General features: G+C 35.0%; 1 pseudogene; it reads left to right on the top strand.

Annotated features, from left to right (window-relative positions):
* Window positions 1-23,293, top strand: part of LOC106061596 (dynein axonemal heavy chain 6-like) — an 84,619-nt pseudogene that overhangs the window by 8,219 nt on the left and 53,107 nt on the right.

A 23,293-nucleotide genomic window follows, 5' to 3' on the forward strand; every position in this document is an offset into this window, starting at 1 on the left:
GTGTTCCATCGAACTTCACTCATTCCCAGGATCTGTAGTTTGTAGTTGGCCATTTCCTTTGCAATTTGTGCACATCTACCTGGTTCTAGTAAAGTACGGACATTCCATGTTCCCAAGTTAAATGCCGCCTTCTGAATAAGGAAGTGTTTCTTTTTCATTGGATTAAGTAGAGTGGTCGGCCTCACAGGATTCCTTCGACTTTCCCTGCATAGCTTCATAAGTCTCCTTTGTGGAGCTCTACTTTCGCCTCTGACAATGTTTAGTGTTTGTGTTTTTGTTCTGGTTTCTATAACACTATTTTTTCAATGGACAGGTTGTTAGCCTATCAAACAATCCCTGTGTCCCGGGAAGGGGGATGCACCTTTTGTCTGGCCTCTTTCCTAGCAGACCTGTCTGGCTTGGTAGTACCTGCCAGGAGTGATGAGCTCCCGCCGGTATAGCTCTGAGGGTCATTGAGGCACTCAAACTGTCACACCACGGCAAGGTATGTGCATCAGGTGTGCATCTAGCGCGTCAGACATTTACACAGCTAAAACCAACCTGGAAATCTCCTCACATCTCAAACAAGACTAAACTAAGAATCTTTAACTCTAATGTCAAGGCTGTCCTACTGTATGGTTCTGAAACATGGAGAACAACTGAAGCCACAACAAAAAAAAAATACAGACCTTCATCAACAGATGCCTGAGAAATATCCTAAAAAATACACTGGTATGACAAAGTAGAAAACACCAAACTGTGGGAGATGAGTGGACAGAAAAATATAGAAGTGCCGATCTTAGAGAGGAAGTGGAGATGGATTGGTCACACCCTTAGAAAAGATACCAGCAACAGAGCTAGGCAGGCCTTAGAGTGGAACCCCCAGGGAACAAGACTCAGAGGAAGACCAAAAAGAACATGGCAAGCAGTGTACTTGAAGAAGCAGAGAAGACCGGTAAGAGCTGGGAAACCATTAAAAAACTAGCAAGAGACTGTGGAGAGTGGCATGTTTTTGTCGAGGCCCTATGTTCCATGAGGAACTCAAAGGAGTGATGATGATGATGGAAACTGAGCATCACTAGTCTTTGGCAAACTCACAACAATCATTTTTCAAAGACATGAAACAGCTGGGACTAAGGGTTTGATTATGTCAGGGTAGACAAAATCATAGGCAAATACAATAAGTTCTTAGCAACTTGAAATATGGTGTCTAAATGTAGCCTTCTTTATTTCATTGTTGTAATGACCAAATGATGACAGACAATTAATGCGTGTATATTCCGCATTCCACAATTTTCATTCCAACAAGGACATCTGTACAATAAAGTCTCTATTTTCATATTTATATGTATATATTTTTAATTTTTTTTTTTTCAGATTAACAATTGACATCCCCCCATGACAATGTCATCAGGTTTTGGCAAAACAAACTTTCACATCTGGCTAGAACCAAGATCTTTGTGCTGCTTAGAATGGGGAAATTGGGAAAGGTAAACTTAGATCTTAGTTGTTATTTTGAAAAATTCAATTTTTCTTAGCACTCTCATAATATAACATACCCTTGGTGAAGCAAAATCAAACTTGCTGCCTTGCAGGATGTGGAGGGATCTACAAAGGGTTAGAGCAGCTTACACAAAAATAAAAGGCAGCTATTGATAGAGGCAAAAGGCTCACTCCCCCAGACGGTTGTGCGCAGGGCTAACAACCCTGTCATATAAAATTAATACTCTGACGAAAGCTTCAATTTTTCTAAGCACACTTATAATATAACCTTATGTCTCTCATAACATACTTTATGGCCAAGATAATTAGGATGTATTAGAATGCATACTCTAACAAACCTCTGTCTAATAAAGATAGAGAAATTCTGGATTTTGTAGGGCATAAGATAGTACAATAAGAATGCAAATATAAATAATATGTCAAATAATAGTAGGTCTAAAAAAATACTGTAAAATAACAAAACATGTTTTTCCTGCTAACAATGTGTCATTTACTGGTTCATCTATCTCTGTGATGTTTTTGGATAACAATGTTGAATTGAACTTATCAAAGGGCAGTAACTTTGGTCTACACTACATATAAAGTTCAGTTTCTGAACAACTTACACATCAATGTTATAATGTACTTTTGTTATGCAATCATTGTGTTTTATTTGTCAGGTCTGTCCACATTGTGCTTACAAGAATGCCACCAGGTGACTTAACCAGTTAGTTAAACTCTTGGCAGAGCATGCTTCAGGAGGAATATTCAACTTCATTCCCTTGTGATCTTCTTCCATTGACCCATATGCTTTCAGTCCAATAGTTGTGTTACTTGAAGACCAGTAAGTATAATAAAATATTTTTATAAGTATAGGCAATGAAATAATAAAAATTCCTAGGTCTCATCATCTCATCTCTGCCTGTTGTCTTGTCTGTGGCATAGGCTACCAACCAGCTTCCCCTAGGAGTCTCAATTCTGGGCGAGTCTCTCCAACTGCTCTCATGTCTTAAAAAGATAGGTAAAGTTCCCATTTCAGACCTTGATGCATATGATGTTAAGGTCATCTGTTTCTTTGGCCAACAATTAATAAGAAAGGTGTCATGTGGCTAGCACAATTACCAACCACCTTTACTTTCCCCAACTAAATTCAGGTACCCATTAGAGTGGGTGGACTCTGGGGTGCCCTAAAAATCCTGAACTAGAAATCCTAGTCTTCTCTGAGTTTCAAACCCAGGATCCCCAGGTTTTGAAGCTAAGCACTTAACTATTCAGCCACTGCCTCCCCCTCCCATGTCTTGACCATCTTAAACCTTCAAGCTGGAGGTCCATCTTCTTCTTGGTCTGTGACCTCTGTTGATTTGCCATTTGTTATTACTGAAGCTAAAGGTTTTTCCCTATGCCCAAACTTCCTCCTTTCGCAGCTGGGCTTTGGATCGTCCTATGGCGTAGTTTTCTGCACAAAATATAGTAGTTTTTTTTTTCGTGTCACATCTTTTCATTTTTAGTTGTTTTTACTAGTATGGGTTTATAAAGAAATATCTTGCATTAGTATTCTTTAGGAGTACTGTGACAGCTCACATAACCAAATCCCTCCACTTTACCTCATCAGCAGGTGTTCTTAGCAGGATATTAAGATCCATTATTTTGTTATCCAGCCAGATTGACCCTTTCTTCATGTTCCCTCCACTGTACCTTGAAGAATGATTTTGGGCAATGAGTCATGTCTTACAATATGACCAAACCAGCTCATCAGCTTTCATCTCTTCACAGTATTGAGGAGCTCCTCCTTATTGCCAGTCAGTCTTCTTTTCCTGGTATTTGATACCCTGCATTTTTCTGTTCTATTCTCTCAAAGACTTGGGTTTTTCTTTCAGTCAACCTCAGCATTAAATGTCAAACTTTAACAACCTTATAGGAGAACATAGACCACTAGTCAAGAATAAAGTTTTGTGTATTTAAATAAAAAAAAAAGTAATGAGTCCATGTTAGATCTAGCTAGTTTGAGGTATTGAATTTTTTAAGAGTTTACGCAAACATGTAGTCAGTATAATATGAGATGAAATGAAGACTAGCCCAAACCTTCTTGTGAAGGCAGCCTTGGTGTGGGAAGCATTGAGATCAGACTGATGTACATATCACACAACCAGGCAGACATCCTCACCATTTAATTGCATTTATATATAAAGTCTAGTTACATGTGATTTACATTTTGTCAGTATGTCACAATGGAGTAGATCAATCTTAATGTTGTGTCTGTTCCAGCGTGGATGATCTCCTAGCGGCTAGAATCACTCAAGACAGTTACCTCTAGTGGTTGTCAAAAGAAATCCTGATTCTAATTATGAAGGGAAAGAGTTTCTAGAGGATTCTTCCACCATTGTTGCCATTCAGAAAATTGTTAGGTAATACATTTCTTCATTGCATTACAGTAAAAAAATAAATTTGTTTACTATGCAAAATAAGTTCTGATATAGATTTTGTTTATTTATTATTCATACTAATAAAGTAACGGATGCATGCATGTGTGTGTGAACAATCTATCTGTATTGCCCTTATTCTTCATCTTTAGACTCTCACATATTGTCATGGATAAAAACTAAATAGTTTAATTGCTTTCTAATTAACAAATTATTTTTGTGCATTTCTTTTTTTTTTATGTACATATTTAGCTAAAGAATTACCTTTTGACTGAAAAAAACTCATTTAGTTTTAGTTTTGTTCCTTAATTATTGAATTCATACATGCAGACACTATGCAAATAATGTATTGAATTTTGAATATTTATTGTAGATCATTATTTGGGACAAACATGTTAAAAACATTTTACTAGCTCCAGAGTTTAGACTTAGTTTAACTTCAAAATCTTTATCAATAGTTAATCAGTACGCTAGTCATCAACATTTAGTTTGTTCTATTCTGCTAGACATAGACCACTGTCTTTTAGGTCTTGTTGCTTAGTTTAGCTCGAATTTTCCATTGTCCTCTCTCTATGTCTCTCTTGTTTTTTCCTTCTGTCCCTCTTTCTTTCACTATTCTTGTCTAGGTCAGTGTATTGTTCTCATTCTAAGTATGCAAGTAACAAAAAAAAGTTGTAAAAAAAAGACAATCCCTCCTTTTTTGTAAGAGGGATTACTTTGCTCGTAACTCTTAATAACTAATTCTTCTTCTTCTTCTTCATCGTTCTCATTGTTATGTTGGAGTGTTCATATGACTAGACCAATACATGAGATGAACTGCGCGGTGGTTTCCAAATCAGGGAGCTCTCCATATAGTTTTCTTTCTATTGGGGTGATTTGGGGCCAATGTCTTATATGGGCCTCTTGGTAAAGAGAGCAGTTTTGGAGGACGTGGTCGGCATTCTCTGGTGATACTCCACATGGGCAGATTTCACTGGCTCCAATTTTGAGCTTCCGGTGCATGTGTTGTCGCATTCTGTTGTGTCCGGTCCTGAGAAAGATTAGACGTTGGTTTTGTCGGGATAGCTTATAGTAAGCTTCATCTTTCTTGTGATTTGGATGAGAGCTCGTCCATTTCTCATTTATTTTGTTTACAATTAATTTCTTCATTTCTTCTGGATAGAGTGCAGAGTTTATTTGAGAGTTAGTTCTCCCACTCTTGGCGAGTGTGTCAGCCTTCTCATTTCCTTCTAGTTGTATATGGGCTAATATCCATTGAATAACAGTTTTTTTGCTCTTGTTGTTGAGCTTTGTAAGTGCTGTTCTGAGGTTTTTAATAAAAGAGGAATCAGAGTTTTGCAAGCTTTGGAGGGTTGTTTTTGCATCGGTTAGCAAGACAATCTGACTGTGAGGGGAACTTGGATGATTTGCTAGCATGGTAGCAGCTAGTGCTAGTGCTTCCCTTTCTGCTCTGTGACTGTCAGAGAGCTCTCCAGTTGCAATGGATTTTTCTAGTTTTCCTCCATCTGGCCATTCGATAAGTATTCCAGCTCCTCCATTTGTGGTGGCTTTATGGGATGAGCCATCCGTGTAAACTCTGATCCACTGATTGCTAGGGTAATTGGTATGTAGAAAACAGTTCACTATTTCCTTGAGCTCTGTTGGTCTGTAATCAGATTTTCTTTTTATGTTTTCAATATGGTCCCTTATAGTAGGAATAGGGCTTTTGTCCCAGGGTGGAAATTCGTTATAGTGTATCGAGGATTCCAGAGTAATTTTTTCAAGTTGGTGTTTCTTTTTTAGGTTTAGAGATTCCTGTATGAAATTGGTCCTTTTGAGATGTTTTTTGTGCCAGTTTTGTGGATTTTTGTTCTAAGTGGGTGCCTTTCAAAGGTTTCCAATTTAGTGAATTGGGAAAGGATTTTTATTTCTCTTCTTTCATCCAGAGAGATCAGGGCAGCGGTTTCCTCCATAGTTCTAATGGGTGTTGTTTTGATTGCTCCTGTCATTATCCTTAAACCAATATTTTGAACCTTGTCTATTTTTCTTAGGTTGGTTTGGGCTGCTGAGCCCCATGCTGTGGCACCATATTCTAGTACAGGTCTTACATAACTGGTATAGGTCTTTTTCAGGATGTTGTGATTAGCTCCCCAATCTGTGCCAGCTAATTTTTTCAAGAGGGATAGTCTCTGGATGCCTTTACTCTGTGTTTTATCTATTTGGTTTTTCCAGGTTAGTCTCGGGCCATAGGTGACTCCAAGATAAGTAGGGCTGTCATTTTTTTCTAAAGCTTCCTTATCTAATGTTAATTTTATTGTTTGTTGTTTTGTTGACAGTGAGAATATGGTATATGTTTTTTTTGTGTTAATGGACATGCCCCAGTCTTTGGACCAATTATCAAGAGCATCTTGTAATCGAAATTTCGATGTTCCTACATATTCTTCTGTGCTAATTAAGGCAAGGTCATCTGCATACATGCTGCTTTTAACTTTTTTGGGTAGGTTTTGATTTAGATCGTTTATGAATATTAGGAACAGTGTTGGGGATAGGACTCCTCCTTGGGGGATGCCATTTTTTATACCCACTGTGTGGCTTCTTTGTCCTTGCATGCAAACTAAGGCTTTTCTGTTATTTAGGTATTCCTTTATCCAGTTGTACATTCTGTGGGATATGTGATGCTGGATTAGCTTGAGCAAGAGACCTTGTTCCCAGACTTTGTCAAATGCTTTTTCTAAGTCAACCCACACAATTGTTGTTGGTTTCTTTTCTTGAAAGCCGTCTTCTATTTCTTGTGTGATGAAGGCAATTTGATCTTCTGTTGATCTGCCTTTTCTAAAGCCAGCCTGGGCTTCAGTGAGTAGGTTATTTGACTCAAGGATCCATGTCAGCCTTCTATTTATCACTCTTTCCATCAGTTTGCAAGTACAGCTAGTGAGGATGATGGGACGGTAGCTATCCAGTTTATTTCTTGGTTTGCTGTGCTTTATTATAGGGATCATAATGGCTTTTTTCCAGAAGTTTGGAATTCTGCCAGATTTCCAGCTAGCATTGAATATTTGTAGCAGTTTTCTTTTGGCTTGAGGACCCAAGTGAAGAAGCATGTCATTTGATAATTTGTCTGGGCCCGGGGCTTGTTTTGGTTTGAGGACTTTTAGGGATTCATCTAGTTCCTTCATTTTAAGATTAGTGGTCATTCCCAAGGAGTAAGCTGGATTGTTTTCTTTAATTTTATCTTGGATTTCTGAGTTTACATCTTTATTTCTACTTTCATTAATTTGTATTTGTCCTACGCTTTGGAAAAACTTAATGAATTCATTTGCTGCTATGTTGGAGTTCAGACACATATTGATCTCAGACTTTTGTATATGATAGAGCTAACCATTTTTATCATTGTTCTTCAACATCAATTCTGTTCTTAGGTTGTTCTAACAATATGTCAAATGATGTGGACCCGTGATGTCACAGCTATTCTTAGAGACTCTCGAACAGTTATCAGGGGAATGAGGGACTTCGAACAAAGAAGCTTTACAGTAAAAATTTTTATTTGATTTTATATTTCACAAAACTTATCTTTTCTACCATTATGTATCAGCACTTAAAATATATCAGTACTTTCAAAATCACTTTCTATCAACAGGAGTTAAATCTTCTAGCTGGGGCAGTGAGAGGAGAACTTCCTAAACTGGCACGAGCTACACTCTGCGCTCTTATTACAATCAATGTTCATGCACGGGACATAATTTCAGAAATGGTGAAAAAACAGGTCAGACATTTTTTGACATTGAACTTTTTCATCTTCCTAATATTATTAAATTCCATTTGATGGCTAAATCAATTTTTTTGACATCATTAGAAAATACATATTGCTTCATGCAACAAAGACCTCTTCTTAAAAGATGACTGGTGAAATGTGCATTAAAAATATTTTTAAATGAAATGTATTCATTGTAAAATCTGTAATGACAACACCTTATAGTGCCCCAAGTACCCTATCTATCCCTCCATGCTGTGCAAAAAGAAAGACCATTTTGTGTGACCCTTGAGGTAACAGAAATGTTTCACATGCAGCCCTGAGATTACCAAAAGCTTTAAAATCTTGTATTAGAATGTAATATCTATAGCTAATATCTTAAAAATAGTATGTCTGAAAAAAAATCAAAGCTTTACAAATTAATCAGTCAAATGGAATTTTAAAAACAGTAATCCATTGTAAAAAAGACAAAATCCTAATTGTCCCAAATGTGGTTAATTATGCCTATATTAATCAGCACTCAAGACTTCATGGTCAAAAAAAAAAGAGCATTTAGAAAAACATCGTTTAAATAAACACAAGATCTTCTTTTTAAAAAGATAGAAAGGAAAATCACAAGTTACAGTTTCATTCTTTCGCTTTTACAAACTGTGTTTTGGGAAAATTTTTTGTTTTTAAAAATAAAGAATAGTTTCGGTAATGGTGATGAAATGTAGCACAGTGCTTTACCTCTTTTACATTTGTAACTATAGGACTCATTTTAGTCTCTTTAGGTCTGTGTCATTATCATCTGCATATAAATAAAAAATCTTTCTGGGGATCAGTATAATGCTAGGAACAAAACAAAAACATTTTCTTTTCTGCACATGAATGGAAACATTGCATGTGCATTCAAAACATTTACAATCTAGAGGAAATATATCTTATATATATTTCAAGTTGTAAGTTGTAGCTGCTGGCAGTTTTAAAATCTCTTTAGCCAAGTTTTTTGGTGTGGCATTTCTTTTGATCTACTAGATTCATGAATCTCTTTGGCCTTCTTTCATTTGTTTGTTAAATGAAGAAACAACAAAACTTGTGTTGACAGGTATCAGAACTTTTAAGTTTTGAATGGCAAAAACAACTCAGATATTATTGGAATATGGAAGTGGACAACTGTGTTGTCTGAATGTCAATTGCTGTCTACACCTATGGCTATGAGTACCTTGGAGCCTGTCCTAGACTAGTGATTACACCTCTGACTGTAAGTTTATTGATATGGGTATCGTTGGACTATTTATATTTTTCCAAGTGACAGGCATATTTGTTTGATCAATTGATAGGATAAAACATTTGAATTAATGTCAGGATAAAACATTTGAATAATATGACATGACCTGACTAATTTTCAGAACATGCCTACCTGACTATTTGAGGATTCAAGTGGATATTTCTATTGAATTAAAAAAATAAAATATTTGAATAACTAAGTTGACATATCCATTTCATCAATGATTATTAACTGGGCAAACACGTTTAACAAATTTACTGAACACAACAGAATTAATTGCTAATAAATTCTTTAGTTTTAAATAAACTTAATAGCAATGCTTTTAGTTTAAAAAAAAACAGCTACCACTTTTGTGTAGATCCCTACTTCTAAATTGTAAATTCTCAGTTGCTTAACTAGCCTGAAGATTTTATGATTAACATATTAGTACCTTATTCATTAGTAATCTAGTAGAATGGGAGCTCAAAATCTGTAAGTGATGCCAGATGTTACTTTTTGACAAATAGTTATAAGCACAATCAAAGCACAATCATAGAGACATTGACAAAATTTTTTCTCCCTCCTAGAAGGATAAGTTTCATCTTTCTAGTTTATGCATTAAAACAGCAACCATCTCTATCTTTAGTTTTCTATTCATGCCACATTGCTCATTCATAGGACAGATGCCATCTCTGCCTTATGGGAGCCCTACAACTTGATCTAGGTGGAGCACCTGTAGGTCCAGCTGGTACTGGAAAGACTGAAACAACTAAAGATTTGGCTAAAGCTTTGGCTATATGGTGTGTAGTGTTTAATTGTTCAGACAGCTTGGATTATAAGGTGATTAGGACCTTAAATATAACTATGTTTCTTTTATAAAGACTTTATTTGAATTAGTGAATATTGAATATTTAGTTCAAATTGTTCATTGACTTATTATTATTATTATAGCTTTTATATAGCGCTACTTTCATGCTTATAGCATGCTCAGAGCGCTTTTGGTCCAATCTCATTTGTGGACCGGTGGGGGGGAGGGGGTATCTAGGAGTTGGTTTTCCGTGCTGCCTTTAGGCAGAGACACCATGGCTGAGGGGCAGACAAACCATAGCTAAATGGTATAGAGAAGCTTACTTTCATTGAAAAACACCATGGCTAATGGCTTACATACAGACATGTGACTGATGAGACTGGGTGACATAAACACTACAAAACTGAATGACATATAACTCCACAAGGCTCAGTGACTTAGATAATTATATAACACAATATATTTTAAGATAAATAAATTCTATAACAGAAGTAAATTAATCCTCTCTAGATTTATATTTTTGTGTGTGTTTTTATTTATTATATGCTCTAGTGTTCTAAACTTCATGTATTTCTTAATATGCTATTGGAAGGGAAGGCTGCTTCCATTTTCATTAGACTAGGCTCACAAGTCTGATAAAACTAAAACTCACCCCAAAAAGATGCAAGTCTACAATATATGCGTTCTGAGTACAAAACATGGTCAATGTATGTGAAACAAGTCCCCACCTCTGCCAAGTGGATGTGATCAAAAGGAAAAAAAAAAACAACTTTTGTGGTGATCCCTACTTTTAAAAAGAAAATAGTTGCTTAACTCTCTTGATGATAAAGGTGTGATCATCATGTACAAATGAAGCTTTCAGAATGCATCAAATCATATTGTTGTAAACCTGGTGGTGACACAGTTGGGGGTAGTGCTGTGTGTTTTTAGCCTACTCAAATCGCCACAGTCCAGTGCAGGATGAGCGGTCAACTGTGACCAGTGACAGTACACGCCAGTTCGGCAACGACCTGTGTGTAAATATTACGCACGCAAGTCATGGCGATTGTGATCATTCTGAGTGGCCAAGAACGTTCCATCCCATTCTAGAAGGCCGGTAGAGACTCTATATAAGAGTGAGTGTGTTAGAAAGACTGCACTTCACGTTACCTCACAATGTGACCAGACGAGGCGAAGTTAGAGACAGACGGTGTGTGAAGTCAGGCGGAGCTAGGCTAGGTTTTGGACAGTTAGTGTGATGTTGTTGCCAACCGTACAGTATTTCTAATGTATTTGAAATTAAATTGCTACTGTTACTTTGGAGCCCTGATGAGTTGTGAGGTTCTTTGAGTTTGTTGTGTCGTGTGGTGCAGTTTGAAGAGAGCCTGGGCAGTAGAGGAGAGATCGTAACAATAACGAATAGAAGAGCATATAAATGCTTGGGAAGACATGGACATAGATCTAGACTTCACCATGTGTAGAGAAGTGGTAGAGAGACACTCAATGAACAGCCATGTAGCAGCAATGCAGCAATGATGTAGCAGCAATGCAGCAATGATGTAGCAATGATGTTGCAGCAATGATGTAGCAATGATGTTGCAGCAATGATGTAGCAGCAATGCAGCAATGATGTAGCAGCAATGATGTAGCAATTATGTAGCAGCAATGATGTAGCAGCAATGCAGCAATGATGTAGCAATGATCTCAGCTGACCTAGCCAGTTAAATGGAAAAGACTGGAACTACCAGGTTCTACATAGTATGCATTGGCGCTATAGCCCTAACAAGGAAGGCTCTATGGGATAGCCATAGTCATCTTAGGACAGAGGTCTGTCAATGATGATAATGATTACTCTATGGCAGTGATGCCCAAAGTATGGCCCGCGGGCCAGATGACGTGGTTCTATCCGGCCCGCTGAAACGCCAAACCAAATTAAGATAATCACCCATACCTTCTGCCCCCCAAAAAAAAGGTTGAAAAATGTAACTTTACCTACGTTAGGGCTCTCTCTTTTTTCTAATGGATTGGTACCATGACATTTAACACTTAGATGTAAAATGTAACAGAAAAAGTGAACAGATCTTTACTTTTTTGTTCGGAACATGATAATAAGCCAACATATTTGTTTTATAAAGAAAGTGTGGCTGTTTAACAAAAAAAACCCCAGCATATGAACAGCATTATGAAACAAATATAGCGGTATTGATGGGAATATTTAACACAAAGAGACAAGAAAATGGGTCGGTGGGAAAAGCTAAAATGTTGCTCACATTTGAAGTAGAGAAATAAACCCATTTTTCGATGCGTGAAAAAAAAATTCAAATATCCCATTAGTTAATGTAAGTACTACATCCATGGGTTTCTCATAAAATTAGTTTAATGTCAATTTCATTTCTGCATTTATTTTTGTTACTTTTTCGGTTATGTGGCCTGCGACACGAGTGTCGGAAATTAAAATGGCCTGCAGGTCGAATTAGGTTGGGCATCACTGCTCTATGGTTTGACTTCTTCAGCTATATTAAATACTGTTTTATTGAGCAATTATTAGATGTTAAAATTTTATGTTATTTTAACATAACTGATAGTTTCAATTTCCATTGTATTCTTCCAGATGATGGGAGGATTCTTCTCTGGGCTAGCACAGTCAGGGGCCTGGTGCTGTTTTGATGAGTTCAACCGAATCAATATTGAAGTTTTATCTGTTATTGCTCAACAACTTATTACTATCAGAAATGCCAAAGTAGCTAAGGTAGGAATCAAAAGTACATAAGGCAGGATTCAAAAGTAACATAGGCATGAAGCTAAAGCAGCTAATATGAAGCATGTCTTACCATCAAGGGAAGTGTCAATTATAAAGTGTAGCCCAAAAATAAATAAAATAATAACTAATCAAGATAAAGTGACTTTTATCAAAATGTAATTACTTTAATACGGTTATCATAATATAGGATAAACTGTAATAAAGACAAAAAAAAAATTAGCAAAAGAATCTAATGAGAAAATAATATTTTCATATTGAACATTGTGCATGAAAGTAAATACTTGGGTTCTAGGTTTCTGAATGAAGATTTCTTGTGTTTTTATTAGGTCTAACGACCCAGATGAAAGTTTACCTTTATTAGATTACACTTCGGCATGAAACTCAAGACCTACATGTTTTTTTGTTGTTGGTTTTTGGCGTAAAACTCAAGGACTACATGTTTGTTTGTTTTTTTGACATGAAACTCAAGGCCTACATGCTTGCCTCTTGTGTTTCAATCTAGTCCATTATTAATCTCCATTATTGCCTACTAAAAGAAGAGTGTTTTTTTTAAATATTATTTGGAAAGGGAGTTAAACAATCAATGTAATTAATCAGACTAAAACATTGTTCTCTAGAAAAAGTGGCGAACATCGTTAGGCTTAGTTTTTTTGGCAGTATTATTTATGAAAAGTGTTGCAGACTAAGAAATAAATAACTTCAGTTGTACAAGGCACTGTAAATAAAAAGACACCATATTAACTCCAATAAGTCCATCATTATAAAATACAAAGATCAGTGTGAGAAAATGTACCTCATTCCTATAATTTTATTCAACTTATTCTGCTCCTCACAAGTCTATAGACTTCTCTAAGTTGTAGATTTTGAATAATGGGATTGGAATTTTTATACTAAATACTACTGCAAACTTTTCATATTATAATCAGTAGATACAAGTGTGTATGTAAATGTGAATAAATCAGCCACTCTGGTTTAAAAAGCGAAACAAAATCAATCTTTCAAAGAGTTATCAGAATAACACACCAATATTTCATTAGAATAACACACAAATATTTCATTAGATGAACACACCAATATTTCATCAGAATAACACACCAATATTTCATCAGAATAACACACCAATATTTCATCAAATGAACTCACCAATATTTCATCAGAATAACACAACAATATTTCATCAGAATAACACACCAATATTTCATCAGAATAACACACCAATATTTCATCAAATGAACACACCAATATTTCATCAAAATGAACACACCAATATTTCATCATGGGCAGTGTTTTTGTTTTACTTATTTTTCCAAATTCTGTGTCAAGCAGTTTCTTGTATTTTCTAATGTTGCAATTTAAAACTTTCATATATTTTCTTTTTTACACCACACCATATATTAATATATTCCTGAGATCATCATAATCATTTCCAATTTACTGTTGACTATTCATTATCATTACCTCTGTTTTAGTGATGGTTTGAGAGGTGGGTGCGTTTATTCTAAGTTTTAAAATCCTTAGATAGAAGCTTGGTAATTGCATGTAGTGCATGTATGTTTCCATGTAGGTTATGGTCAAGGAGATTTGTTAATGAAATTGGTTAACCTGATTGGTGTTAGAAACAATAAAAAAAATTGTCTCTCTCTTTAGATTACTAGACTGGTAAGAACAAAGTTTTCTATGTTGTCTCCCTCTATAGCTCAATAGGTTCATGTTTGAAGGGCGTGAGATCAAACTGGTTCATACATGTGCAGCCTTCATCACTATGAATCCTGGTTACGCTGGACGGACAGAATTACCTGATAATTTACAGGCTTTGTTTAGACCTATATCAATGATGGTACCAGATTATGGTAAGATGATGAAACATCTAGAAGGTCTTTTCCTTAGTAGTATTCAAAAGCCACAAGTACAACAATGGCTAAGTGTTTAGAAAAATCCCAAAAGGCCCAATTCTGCAACTACATATGATGCCTGTCATGGATGCCTGAACAAACTGTTCATTGTGCAGAACAGGCCATTGTCGTGTATTGTCTTGTACTTTGCATGGTTCGGGCCAAAGTTTGACTCCTAAGGACATTTATTTATGTATTTAATTTATAAGACAACAAAAATAGAACCTAAACCTATGAACCAGTTTAAAGTTGAGTGATCCTTTTGAATGTTTTATTACTTTTATCTCTGGTATCACATGCAATTTCTTTCTCAGCCTCTGATGGCTTGGATCTTATGCTAGATTTGCTATATTGTCTCTCTATTTAGATGATGGGAACTTGGGCTAATTCATTTCATCTCCTCTCAATATTCATTCATTTTCAGCTGTAAGACAAATGAAGCTTTTTCCATTAATGCCATTAGTCCTTATGTGTTCTCTTTTTCTTTTAGTTTATGTATGCAGCTGCAGTGTTTATTATATATCATTTTTATCAACTTACAGATGATGTTTATATGTAGTTTATTGTCACTCCTGTACAAAGTGACTCCTTGTAGATAAATTATTTCCAGTTCTAATATTTTATTGCTTCTTTTCTTTTAGGTCTGATTGCTGAAGTTATCTTGTACTCAGAAGGATTTGAGTCCTCCAGAACATTAGCCAAGAAAATGGTTCAAATGTACAAACTGTGTAGTGAACAACTCTCGCAACAAGATCATTATGACTTTGGTAATAACCTTGACACATTCATCAATAAGTATTTCCTAGAAAAAAAGTACACACTCATAAATAATAATGTCCTAAAAATAGTAGACACTCATGAATAATTATATCCTAAAAATAAAGACATGTACACACTCAAATAAAATATGCAAATTTATGATAATATACACATTTTGTTCTAGGTATGCAAGCTGTAAAATCTGTCCTGGTTATGGCTGGCAGTTTAAAAAAACAGAATCCTGACAAACCGGAAGATGTAGTTCTGATTCGAGCGCTTCGTCATAGCAATCTTCCAAAGTTTTTATTCAACGATGCTAAACTGTTTCAAGTAACTCGGTTTTTACTTTTTCATTTATTATTATTATTAGTATAAGTATCACTATTATTTGTTTATTTTTATGCTTTGAACTGTTATAAAAGACTAACAGCTATATATATAAACTCTTCCAACAAATGTCAAAACAAAAGAAAGATGAAGTAAAAACCACAGTGTTAAGCCCTGTAATAAATGTGAACCATTTGATGAATGGATAAATCAATCTGTTGATTAATAAACCACTACGTCTATTTTTGTAGGCCCTACTTCTGACTATAAGCTTACTGAACCATACAATAGTAAAGACTGTATATTATTATTATGCCATAAACTAAATTATCACTCATATTACATGTTAATAATGTGTATTTACTTACATGGAGCTTAAGCTTTTAATTAGTTTTTAGACAAACATATAGTTATCTATGAATTATCAATTCATTTGTGGAAAGTTTTCTTATGGTTTTATCACCAGCATTAAACAGAATATTTCTTACAGATAAATCAAAATTTTAAAAATTATATTTTGGGTGGAATAAAAAAAAGTATTAATAATGTGAAGAAATAGTTATGAAACTTGTTCACTGAGTGGTTTTATGTTTTGCAGGCCATACTTTCAGATCTTTTTCCTGGTGTTAACATACCAGAACATGATTCTGGCCAGCTGAAAGATGAGATCATGAACATCCAACTAGAAATGAAGCTCCAAGTGGTGGACACGCAAGTTGTGAAAGTGATACAGTTCTTGGAGACTATGATTGTCAGACATGGTGTTATGTTAGTTGGACCAACTGGGGGTGGAAAGACCACAATTTACAGGGTAGTGTATTACATTTGTAGCCATTCTAATTGTAGTGTTTTAGAGCCACTAACTTAAAAACACTATTCGACAATGTCGACCCTGGGAAGGTACTGGGCTTTATCCGGGAAGTGGGGTTGTCTACAAAGATCTGATTTATGAATCTGTGAACATGTACTATTTACATTAGATTTTTACCAAATTATTATTTTTACTACCCTTACTATTTTAACTGTGAATAGACATTGATTTTAATGATTTAACTGTATAGAATTTAGCCCCTGTTATGTAGAGAGAGAGTAGTCCTTAAGGGACTGCAGGCACGACATGGCCTAAATTGTGCTGATGTGCCTAAAATCCAAATCAAATCAAATCTAGGTACGTAAATATTAAACTTGTAAGTTTTCATTCACTCTGTGACTTACACAATTCTCAGTCATCACATTCAAGCATATTTTCTACAAATGAAAGATTGCATTTGTTTTTAAATTAATGACTTTATGTTCTTGCATTTGAAAAGTTTGAAACAGGGCCTAAAAGCAGAGTTTAATGATGCTAATAAGGAATCCATCAAAAGTACATGATCTACTAAGCTAGTATTTAAAAAAAATATATAGTCATCTATCCACATTATGTCCTTTTGTTGTACAATAACCTTGTTTCTTAGGTCTATACATTGAAAGTTAATAACAATCAATAATTAAACATATTCAATATCAACTTTCTCTGTGGCACCAGTGAGACAAAGACCAGAAATAAAAAAGGCTCCTCCCTTGGAATTATGTATAACAATTTGAACAAATTTAACTCTTTCTCTCCATAATTATTTACCACATTCTGGTGGAATCAACGCTGGTATCGTCAGTAGGAGAGAAAGAGTTAAAATATATTAAAGACTATCTTTTACACTTAGAACATTTAAAGATGGACTGTTAGATGTAAAAAATACATGTGTTGTTTTAGCTATTTTGGACAGATTCTGAGTTTTCTGAATTTTTTCATGATGTAGGTGTAGGTTAAGAATCATTGATATTTTAAGGCAATTATGTCTTACAATGCATACAGCTGCTAAAGGGTTATCTGAAATTTTTTACTCAACCAAAATAAACAATTATTAACTGTTGTCAAATTTTCTTTGAAAATATTCTAACAGCATCATTAAAATGAAAAAAGAAAATAAAAGACAGTTATTTGGAAAGTAAAAAGAATCAATACAAATTTTGACACCTGGCAGGCTTTGTTGTGCAGTTGTTTAAATGATCTGAGCTCTTTGTTACCTACCCCTGATGTTTTGTAGGGTAGTCAGACTCATTGCTAGTTATTTGGTGCAGTTCCTTCCTAACTATTTAGCTTGTAACCTAAACACTTTTTCATTCTGTTCATAATATTTTTTTTACACAATTTAAAAAAAAAAAAATATTCAGTTATTGTGAATGAAAAGATTAACTACTGCCAATGCCTAAAGTTTGGTGAATGTGTATTGTGTAGTGTTTGTGCTTCAACCTTATTAAGGCATTAGATTAAGCATCAGATCTGATATTACATTGGAAAAGACATAACATTAGAATAGGTATAATATGTATTTTAATTCTAAATCAATTTACCTTTACCTATCCCTTAGTCTGTTGGACCATTGGGGCACCATGGCAAGATTCATCGACTGTCTTTCTCCATTCCTCTCGGACCTTTGCCTTAGTTAGAACCTCTTTCAATGGCAGGCCCATCCATTCTTTTATGTTGTCCTCCCATTGATTTCTCTGTCTGCCTCTTCTTCATTTTCATGGTACTAAATCAATAAAAACCCTATCTATGTAAGCAAAAAAATGTTTTAAAGTTTTGATGACTTGTTTCATTAGATTCTAGAAAAAGCCTTGACCAGTTTGTACAATCAAGGTGTACAGAATGAATTCTATCAACCAGTTCATGTGTATGTTATGAATCCAAAATCTATTACTTTGAATGAATTATATGGAGGTGTGGACAAATACAAAGTATCTTAAAGAACTATATCCATACCAGTAAGAACAAATTAGTTTCAATGTAGACTTAAGAATTCTCAACATTTAGATCTGTACTCTTATTTTCCAGGTAGATATCAGCAAAATAAACTCATTTTGTAAATTGCTTGAAGCCATTTTCTTCTACAAGCTTGGTCAATTTGACTGGTCACTAGAATCCTCCAAGATGTTTCGATTTCTGTGCCAGATCTTTGTGTTTTGTTACCTTTGGGCTCTTGGGGGTAACCTCAATGATGAGTACAGAGATGGCTTTTGATCTGTTTATACGACAACAATTTGATGAAAATCAAGATGCCAAGGTAACTGAAACAATATTATGTGTTGATAGTTTCAATCAGATATTCTATTTATACATCATAGACAATTTAGTGCTGAACTGGCTCATAGTTGATTTCATTGTTAGATAATATAACAACAAATTTGGACCTTAAAGAACTGGGTATATTTCTTCTACTCACTAAACCTATTGACTTTATTAAAAACTAAACCCATCTAGTAAAAGACTACATTGGTAGTGATAGTAGAAAACAATTAACAAAACATACACCAAGGAGTCTTCTTTATAAGCATAAAAAATAGTTTTTTTGATTGGATTCAGAGACGGGTGAGTCTTGAGTGCATTTTGAATACTGGTGCTTGCTTATAGCTTACTTCAGTGAGTAATCTAGTAGCTGGAAAGAAGTCTAGATGTAGTGCATTCTAGATGCACTGCTGAAGTACTATTGAAATGACAACATGTTCTGTTTAAATTTGATGTTATGTTGTCCTTAAAAAGAATACTGAAGTTATGAACATTGAAATTATTTGCAAGATGGAGTGTTTCTCTATTACTAATATAACCTTTCAGCTGCCAGGAACATATCCTTTATGGAGCTATTACATTGAGGTGGACTCAAAGAGAATGGATCTGTGGGAACGTCTTGTCTCATCCTTTCGATTTGACAAATCCATTTCATTTTTTAAAATGATGGTGCCCACTGTGGACACAGCACGTTATGGCTACTTCCTAGAGCGGTTACTTTCTGTTCAAAAACCAGTGCTCTTTACAGGAGGGACAGGCGTGGGCAAGGTAGTATGAAATTAGTTTACCAATTTACCTTCATTAAAGATATGATTATAAGATGTTGATTTAATGTTTTTGTTTAAACTATAACTAAAAAAAAAATGTTGCAACTTCTGAATATTTCTTGATTGGTTAATGTTTGTGTAATTGAAATAATTGACTGCATATCTGAAAGAATGAATATATTGTCTCCTTCAACTTGCTCTAGTCTGTGATAGTAAGAGATTTACTTGATCGCATCTCTGAGAGAATGAACTACGTACCAGTTTACATTAACTTTTCTGCACAAACCAGCAGCGGAAGAACTCAAGAAATTATTGAAGGGAAGTTGGAGAAACGAAAGAAAAATGTTATTGGTAAATTTATTTTTTTGTCTATAACTGTAACATTTTAACTTCTTATACAGTCTTATGTTTTAAACTAAATGTCTGATCTCAGTTTTTTTTTGGGTTTTTTTTGTATGTCTTTTTGGTTAATATCCTGACTTATTAATTTCTTTATTTACTCTCTCAAGATATATTTAGTACTAAAATTAATTTCAGTAATTATAAAATTAAATATCATTTTATGCTAAAAATTGATTACTTAAAATAAAATAATTTTCTATATTTTCAAAACCCTACCAATTGAGTCAAGGTTTGCAGGCTATATAGGCCACTGTTTTGATCTTATGTGCAAAAAGAATCGACAGGGGCTTATTGCAAAAAAAAAATTTACATGAAGAGCGCAAGTTGAGAAAGAGATCATGTTCTTCCTCAACTACTAACAAACATTTTGTGTTCAACTGCTAATATGCACTTCTCTAATGACCAACAAAAATCTTTTAAAAACTAACATATATGTCTTTAATGACTAACACACATATAGTTCTATAACATCTTCAATGTTTGAAACACATATAAAAAAAAGTTATGTTCACTTGATACGCTTTGCCAGCTATGCTTTAAGGATCTAGAGTGGTTCCCTGCCCCAAATGATTGTCTGGATGGGTTACATCTGTTTAACAAATGATGTCTGGATGGGTTACATCTGTTTAACAAATAATGTCTGGATGGGTTACATCTATGTATAAGTAACACACTTCACACATTGCAACAAATGCATTCAAACAATTAGTAGAACAAACAAAATAGGCTACATTTCTTTTTTTTTTAAAGTTACATGGCTTGGGGTAACAAATCACCCACACACAAATCACCATAATTGGATCATGGTTGTGGCTAAAAGCAGTATGAAAAATAGACTTTGTCCTTTCAATATACCTGCTGGTGGTGAAAGAGTGGTTTTTATATCCTGTTTTGGACAGTTCCAATAGCAGCTACAACATTTTTTTTTCCCTTTCAGCTTTGGCATTTCTTTTTATAATGCCCTGACCCAATGAACTCAGCAAGCTGATTTTTAGTCTATGCTTTGTGTAGTTTTAGTTCTTTTTTTCCTGATTCTCTCAGGTCTACCTAGTAAACTCATGAAATGTTTCTGAGGCAGTGATCAGTTGCACCATTAAATGTTTTTTTCAAGTTCTTTCAAGAAAACTTGTCAGGTCTTAATTTAACCTGCATTTCTTTTTTCTTGTTTGCTTTCCACACATCAACTGTAGTTTTGTTTTGTACATAACATTGTGCTATTAGGTAGTTCAGAGTAATGACAGCATAGTGACATGGTATCTGCTTGTAGCCTAATAGTACTTTTAATATTTCCCACATGCTTCATCATGATTGGAGGTCAACATGTCCTAGAGCAATTTTTAATACATTAAATTAACTAACTTTTTGATTGATTGAAATTAAGAATAAGAACAATTTCAATGTTTAACTAATGCATGGTAACATTATAGTCTAAAACTGACCTAATGTTTCAGTAGTATTAATGTTTAATTACAAAATTTCAGAAAATTGAACTCCACTTTTAAACAATTAAAAAAAACAATACAGTCCAATAGATGTAGGTTGGGAACAAAGAAGTGGCAGGGGCTATAATTGACCATCATTTATACATGTTTCTATAAGCATCTCAACTGTAGTCTTACATTTTCGATTGCGCATCAGATTATGTTTTTTTGAGGATTTGTGACGACCTGCCCTTTTGACTTAAAGCCCCGCCTTTACTTACATATTTGTAAAATGTTTTACATGTTTCGAATGTTCTTTTAGAGTTGAAGATAATTATTTCCTAGTCCAAACCTCCTGCAGGATGAGGGGGATGGGAGCGGGCAGGGTTTGAACCCTGGACTATTTATAAATCTGAACGATAGTCCAGTGCGAAAATCACATGACCATGCAGCCATCCTATCCTTAATGGCTGTTACGGTGCGCATCTTAGTGTGAATGTGAAATGGTGCGATTGCGTGTTGAAAGGAAAGAAGAACCGAAATGGAGGACTATGAACAAGAAAGTGTTTTCAGTGTTAATAAAGATTAAAGTATTTATAAACTGTGATTTGTCGTTTACATGTCTAAATAGTCTCATCCAATATGAAAACGTAACAAGTGGCGCCCAACGCAAAGGTAAAACCCACGTATCCCTCTATACACAGTGGATCTCCTGTCAACAGACAGTAGAGATAGTAAAGTCTAGATCTAGAGACAGGAGAACATTCGATTCGATATTATTAGTAATCGACTATGGCGGACAAGGCTGAGATAGCAGCGTTGAAGGAAGAGGGAAGGTTGTTGGAGCTTGAAGGGGCAGAACTAAGAAAATACGTACAAGAAAGGTTGATGGAGAGGGAGAGATTAGCTATGGAAAGAGACAAAGAAAAGGAGAGATTAGCGATGGAAAGAGACAAAGAAAAGGAGAGATTAGATAAGGAGGACAAAAGAGAAAGGGAAAAAGAAAAGGAGAGATTAGCGATGGAAAGAGACAAAGAAAAGGAGAGATTAGATAAGGAGGACAAAAGAGAAAGAGAAAAGGATAAGGAGATAGTAGCAATTGAAAGGGAAAAGAAAAATGAACTGGTCGCCATTGAAAGAGAAAGATTAGCATTTGAAAAAGAGACAGCAAAGAAAAAGTTAAAAACAGACCAAGGAAAAGAGAATGATAAAAGAAAGAGTGAATCTACAGGGAATAAACTGGCAAAATATAAAGGTTTGATATTCAACGAAGACAAAATGGACATAGACATTTTTTTGAAGAAGTTCGAAATAGAAATGAGAGAACTGGAGTACCCTGAAGACAAATGGACATTCTTATTGTCGAGATCATTTACAGCGGAGGTGCCTTCAAAAATATGTATGAACCAGAGTAACTACAGCATTGTGAAAGAACAACTACTTCGAACTTTCGGGAAAACAGAAGCTTTCTATCGCCAACAGTTTGTTAATTGTGAGATAGAACCAGAGGATGACCCGCAGACCTTCTTGGACAAAATGAGCAGCCATTTCGATAACTGGATAGAAACCGCTGAGGTAGAAAAAACCTTTGACAGTCTTAAGACATTTCTCATGCTGGACAAAGTGATGTACGAGTGTCAGGAGGAATTAAAAATATTTCTGTTGGAGAGGAAACCGAAATCCATAGAAGACATAGTAAGACTGATAAGGGCTTATAAAGTGGCACATCCCGAGAAGAAATTATCTAGAGGCAGTGATATAGAAGAAATAGTTGCATTTAACAGAACATGTGAGACACAGAATAACTCTCACAGAACAAGGGAGACACATGATAGACAGTATAGAAGTGGTACATATGAAAGACAAAATGATAGCCGCAACGGAAGATATCAAGGAAACAGACAGGAAAGAAAGGACTGGGAGAAAGGTAGAATAGAGCAAGGCTTATCATTGTCATCTGATACTGGAACATTGGAGATTTTTCAGACATTCGTAGGGAACAAGGCAGCCAAGACCATCAGGGATACTGGGAGCACTATTATTGGAGTGAATAAGAATTTAGTGGAAGACCATGAATATACAGGCGAATCTAGGAAGTGTGTTATGTTTAATGGGAGTATTGTACAATTACCGATTGCTAAAGTTAGTATAGACACACCGTATGTTAAGGGGACAGTGGAAGCTTGTGTTGTAGATCAGGGTGAGATA

This window comes from Biomphalaria glabrata, chromosome 8, assembly GCF_947242115.1.
Source record: "Biomphalaria glabrata chromosome 8, xgBioGlab47.1, whole genome shotgun sequence".
Taxonomy (NCBI): Eukaryota; Metazoa; Mollusca; class Gastropoda; family Planorbidae; genus Biomphalaria; species Biomphalaria glabrata.